This window comes from Amblyomma americanum, chromosome 1 (genome assembly GCF_052857255.1).
Source record: "Amblyomma americanum isolate KBUSLIRL-KWMA chromosome 1, ASM5285725v1, whole genome shotgun sequence".
Taxonomy (NCBI): Eukaryota; Metazoa; Arthropoda; class Arachnida; order Ixodida; family Ixodidae; genus Amblyomma; species Amblyomma americanum.
Window position 1 is genome coordinate 490068983 of NC_135497.1, and position 6460 is coordinate 490075442.

A 6460-nucleotide genomic window follows, 5' to 3' on the forward strand; every position below is an offset into this window, starting at 1 on the left:
ACGTGTTTGTGGGGGCGGAGCGGTCACGGGGTTAGGGAAGAGACTATGAAGAGTGTGTCTGCCCATTGGACGCTTGATCAGCCACCGGTTTCCCTAGCTAGGTGCCTAGGGAATATCCACTGTATTTAAGCCGCGATTTGGCTGGTTTCGCGGCACTCCCTCTCTGACTTTTGGGTCTCCCTGGTTCTGTTGTAAATATGTAGCTTCATCTCTGACTTTTGGTCTCCTTGCTTCTCTTGTAAATATGTAAATAAACCTTCAAGTTTACCAACCCTCCTGAAGGCTTCCCTCCGTCGTCTGCAGAGTTGATCGTCATGCGGTGAAGACCTCGGTCCCGATACCCCAAGCATATCAACTGGTTGGCAGCGGGGGATGGTCTGCGCCTGGTCCTGACTCTGGTATGGAAAGTGCGCGGTCTTTCTCTTGGAGCATTGCCTGGTTTTACAACTTTGGAAGATTGTTAGCCTAGGTAATCGAAGGTTGGTATAAGAGGCAGCCGGGGGTCCTCTGACCACGTGAGTAGAGACTTGCCGTTGCTTAAATAGTCATGGACTGGAAGAAGCTGCGCAAACCAGACCTTGTTCTCGTATGCGGGGAATTGGGCATTGATTGTGGGTCGATCCGTAGAAAACCTGAATTGATTAGGGCAATTGAGGATTCCGGTGCGGACGAGGAGGAGATAGTAGAATGTTGGGAGCTAATTAAGGAGGAGTTGGAGAAGGAAAGGGAACAAAACAAGCGAGATGATGAAGAAAAAAGGAAGCGCGAAGAGCACGAAAGGAAGCGCGAAGAGCGGGAAAGAGAGCATGAAAGAGAGATTGAGAAAAAACGGCTCGATCTACAGATAGGTCAGGCTGCACAGGCAGAACGCACTAGGCTAGAGGTGCCGAACACAGAGGCAAGCCAGGCAGCATCAAAAATAAAAATAAAGGACCTCTTGCAAGCGTACAAACTTGGAGAGGACATAGGCGCTTTCTCGTGAACTTTGAGCGGGCATGTGAAAGTTGCGAGTTCCCGACCGAGTCTTGGCCGCAGAAACTTCTGACCATTCTTCCATGTGAGGCGGCCCAAGTACTCGCTCGTCTGGCAAAAGAAGAGGCGGCAGACTCTGGTAAAGTAAAGGCAGCACTCCTAAAAAAGTATCGCCTGTCCGCAGAGGCCTTTCGGCGCCGCTTCAGGGAAGCCAGAACACAGCCTAACCAGTCATTCCCGGATTTTGCGTATAACCTTAAGGCAGACCTGAAGGAATGGCTAAAGGGAGAACAGGCTTACGGAACTCACGATAAAGTAATAGAGGTGATCTGCCTGGAGCAGTTTTTTGGCTCTTTGAGGGAAGAAATGCGCGTGTGGGTGCAGGACAGGCCGGGAAATAAAACCCTAGAAAGTGCAGCAGAGCTGGCCGAAGAGTTCTATGCCAAGAGCGTAGCAGAGGGTGCGCGTGCCCCCGTAAGCCCCAAAGTAGAAAAGAAATTTGCACGGATCCAGACAGGAGGGGCAGCAAGCCGCAACTGGGAGCGGAACGAGGGCCAAAAAGCAGAATCAATATATCTAACCCCCCAAAGGGGGCGACAGAAAAAGAGAGGGATAAGGCTTTTGAAGCCAGAAAGAAACCAGTGTGTTTCCGTTGTCACGAGCCCGGTCACTTCGCCCACGCTTGCAGGAAGCAGGAAATCGTTCTCTCCTTAGTGGAGGCGGGCGATGAGAACATGCGCCTGCTAGAGCCCTACCTGAAAGACATGCAGGTTAATGGAAAACCGTGCCGGGTTCTGAGGGACTCCGCGGCCACCATGGACCTTATCCACCCCACGTACGTGAACGCAGCTGATTTTACTGGGGAATGTGCAGGGATTAGGCAGGTGGCCGAAGAGAATAGCTCCTGCTTGCCGATCGCACGAGTTAGAATAGAGGGCCCGTTTGGCGTTCTGGAAACGGAGGCAGCGGTATCACCGAATCTACCGGAAAAATTTCCGTACCTTTTTTCAAATCGGTCGGAGCAGATGCTTCAAGAAGAGGGTCGTAGTTTCGGCGATCGAACCGTCCAAGCGCTCACTCGCGCGAAGGCTCTCGAGATTGCAGCTGAAGTAAATCGTAGGAAGAACGAAGGCTCTCCCACGACGGGTCGGGCAGGGACAAACCCAGGAGGCGATGCTTCTGAGACGAGCGGAGAGGCTCGCGGCAGGAACAGATGCGACGCCGAGTACAAGGACTCAAAGGGGGTCCAGTTCGATCAGCTCGTGGTGCCGCAGAAATACCGCGCAGGCATCCTTAATTTGTGGCATGGTGGGGGTTGGTCTTGCCACCTTGGAGTTAAGAAAATTAAAGCTAGGCTTCTACAGGAGTTTTATGGGCCTGGCTGCGTCAGGGATGTCAAGCAGTTTGTAAAGTCCTGCGACACCTGTCAGCGTGTCGGAAAGCCAGGGGATTTAAGGAAGGCTCCGATGAAGCTAGTGCCCGTGATTAGAGAACCCTTCTGTCGTTTGGTGGGGGACGTAGTCGGTCCTCTACCAGTGACTCAGTCGGGCTACCGCTACCGAAAAGGGCGGGAAAACGGGAATGCCGACGGTCTCAGTCGTAGCTTTCCTGCATAATCTGGCGTAAAATGCCCTAATGCTCGAGAAAAGCTACCGTATCAATTTTGGTTTTTGTTTTTTTTTCTTGCTTCTCCGTACCTACCTCATTGCCGAAAAAAAGTTTCTTACCAAATTTCAGACGCATGTCTCTTGCGAAAAAAGGAAAGACAAAGCGGAACTAGTTCTGGTTCAGCAGACTTCCGGGCGTGAGCTGTTGGCGAGGGTTAAGTCATCCAAAATTTGCAGCCATATGGCTCTGTATTAAAGACCTGGCAATGTTCTGAGGCTGGCCGCGTGCTGCCTAGCCGGAGGTAGGGGCTGAGCTCAGATCGGATCGCTAATGCTCCGTTGAGGACCCTTGCCAGCTGTGCAGGTCAAGTGGACTGATTACTACGAGGCCGACTGGGACTCTGACGCCCATTCGTGGTGCACCGACCAGCTGCAACCACTTCGTGGCGTCTTCTTGGCGGCGGACGGATTGTTGTGATCGGAGGCCCCGACAGCGGGAACAGACGAGCCCGGCAGGCGCCATCGAACTATATTTGACCCAAAAGTGCTGTCGTACTGAGAAGAGGATTAGGAACGGCTCCTGGCGACTGTGAGCTGTGACGAAAGGCCTCTCATCCGGTCGTCCGGAGTATGGAATGCGGCATTGCTCCCAAACTGCGCCCTCACGTGGACCGGCAGAAAGACGCGAACAAAGGCGCCGAACCCGCCTCGCTCGCTTGCACGTGCGGCCAGACAAAGCGGAGGCGGACACGGCTGATTCATCTTACCCTCTGGAATGCCCGGGGGCGTCAGGACGCATCTTTACACGGAGAGGATCACCGCCTGCTAAGCCAACGACCTTGTGCACCTGCTTAACCGGGCGGAAACAGGATTCCAGGAACTCAAGGCGCCAGGATTCCTTATCGCCTGTGCACGTGTTTGTGGGGGCGGAGCGGTCAGGGGGTTAGGGAAGAGACTATGAAGAGTGTGTCTGCCCATTGGACGCTTGATCAGCCACCGGTTTCCCTAGCTAGGTGCCTAGGGAATATCCACTGTATTTAAGCCGCGATTTGGCTGGTTTCGCGGCACTCCCTCTCTGACTTTTGGGTCTCCCTGGTTCTGTTGTAAATATGTAGCTTCATCTCTGACTTTTGGTCTCCCTGCTTCTCTTGTAAATATGTAAATAAACCTTCAAGTTTACCAACCCTCCTGAAGGCTTCTCTCCATCGTCTGCAGAGTTCATCGTCATGCGGTGAAGACCTTGGTCCCGATACCCAAGCATATCAGTAGTGAATAGCCTGAATGTACAAACGTTTGTTTATAATTTCAGAGCCCTTTGTATGTGAAACTCTTGATTTTGCTTCCTTTTTTTGCATCGTCGATTTGCATTTGCATTACGCTCGTCGATATCTGGTTTATTTTTTACTTCCGTCTGTGCTCACCCCTGCTTGGAGTCCAGCTACTCCGCAGTAATAAATAAATAAATAAATAAATAAATAAATAAATAAATAAATAAATAAATAAATAAATAAATAAATAAATAAATAAATAATGCCCACCACATGGTCTGCGACGACGTTGACGTCAGAGGCTATATACCGCTCTTACATGCCGGAAAAGGGCCACTGAAGGTTCTCTTGGCAAACTTCCGCAGTATACTACCGAAGCTTCATGCTCTCAATTCATTCATCTACACATGTTCCGCGGATGTCATTGTCGGCAGTGAAACCTGGCTTTCGGACGACATCCCCGACTCTGAATTGTCATTTCCGCCTTCGTTTCAAATTTTTCGTAAAGATAGGATCGGTTCTCGAGGGGGAGGAGTAATCATAACAATAAAAAAGGAATTCCGCCCGACCGTTGTACATCTTGACACAGGACTGGAAATGATTTGGGTCTCGGCACATGTTGGAACTAGAAAAATTATCTTAGGAGTTCTTTACAGACCTCCTGACTCGGCATCTGATTTTACTGATTCCCTGAATGAAGCCTTAGAGCAGATAACACTTAAACATCCCAAATCTATTCTTGTCCTGTGCGGAGATTTCAACTATCCTTCTATCAACTGGTTGGATTATTCTGTCAGCCATCATAATAACCGAGCCGAATGTATTTGCTTTCTCAATCTGTTGCAACTTTATCAAACTAACTCAGCTGGTTCGTGAACCCACACGCGGCGATGATACCTTAGATCTAGTTTTCACCAACCATCCTGACCATGCGTCTGCTTCTGTGCTGGAGGAAATCAGCGACCACAAGATTATTCATTGCCGCTTCAGCTTGCCTCGCCCTGATAACGCAAGGATCAGCAAAGAGATACTGGATTACGCACGGGCAGATATACCTAAAATGAATAGCATTCTAACAAGCTTAGCAGCTGATTTCCGCCACGACTTCACTAAACGTACTACGAATGAAAACTGGTGCTTATTTTGTGATAAATAAAAGAACTTGAGAAGATATGCGTTCCCAAATTCACAATCTCAAACCGAATAAATGATCCCTGGTTCACTAACGAATGCAAGAGGTACTTAAACAGAAAAAAGAGGGTATACAGAAGAGCTTCAAGAACCAATGCACCACTCGACTGGATGAAATATAAGGAAATTGCTGCGCTTACTGAAAGAAAACTCGAAGAAAAGAAACAAAAATACTATAACGACACACTTCCGAAACTATTAAAAAGTAATCCCAAAAAGTTTTGGCGCACTGTAAATCCTAAAAGCAGCAACATTTTACCAGCACTAACTACAGGAGAGGGCTCGCCCTTACCGTTAGATGAGTGCGCCGAAATCTTCAACAAATCTTTTAGTGACATGTTCACAAATGAACTCCCCACAGATAATTTACCGCCCATTTCTCCAACGTACATACGGTTTCAATTTGCACCTATTACTATCACAACAAATGGCGTCGCCCGCGCAATCTACAAGCTAGAACTAAAAAAGGCCCCAGGACCCGATGGGATCAGTACAAAGATTCTGGAACTAACATGTCACGAATCATCTGGTTTGCTGGCGCTGATATTTCAACAATCTCTGGATACAGGACAGCTCCCGGACGACTGGAAACAAGCACACATCATTCCCGTACACAAATCAGGAAGTAACACCGATCCAAACAACTTCAGGCCTATCTCACTTACTTGTATCTGCTGCAAACTACTAGAGCATATCTTCTTTTCCCACATCATGAACCATCTGAACCTAAATAACTTACTTCTCGAGAACCAGCACGGATTCCGGCAAAACCGATCATGCCAGTCGCAATTCTTTGAGCTTGTGACTGACCTTCACCAATCCCTACACATGCCTCATCTCACAAACGCCATTTTCATTGACTTTACAAAAGCTTTTGACCATGTTGCCCACAAACGCTTACTGCTAAAGACCCGAAATTTACAGCTCGACGACAAAACAACTACATGGATCGAGCAATTCCTAACCGATCGTTACCAGTCGGTCAAAATTGAGAACCTCATTTCTAAACCCACTCGCGTATTATCCGGTGTCCCACAGGGCTCAGTATTAGGGCCATTACTTTTTCTAATTTATATAAACGACATAGCCTCTTATATTACTTCATCAATACGGCTTTTCGCAGACGACTGCGTAATATACAGGCAGATAACCCCCCCGACTGATGCACTAGCTCTCCAATCAGATCTAACAGAACTAACTGAATGGTGTTCAACGTGGCAGATGGATATTAATGTCAGTGAAACTAAGCATGTAAGATTCTCTAGCGTAGCAGAAACATCACAGAATAATTATCGGTTAAATAATAGTGGAATTGACTCCGTGTCGTGTATAAAATATCTGGGAGTGTTTTTCAGTCAGAACTTAACCTGGGATGCTCACATTGAATACATAACTAATAAAGCCTTTAAAAATTGGTCTCTT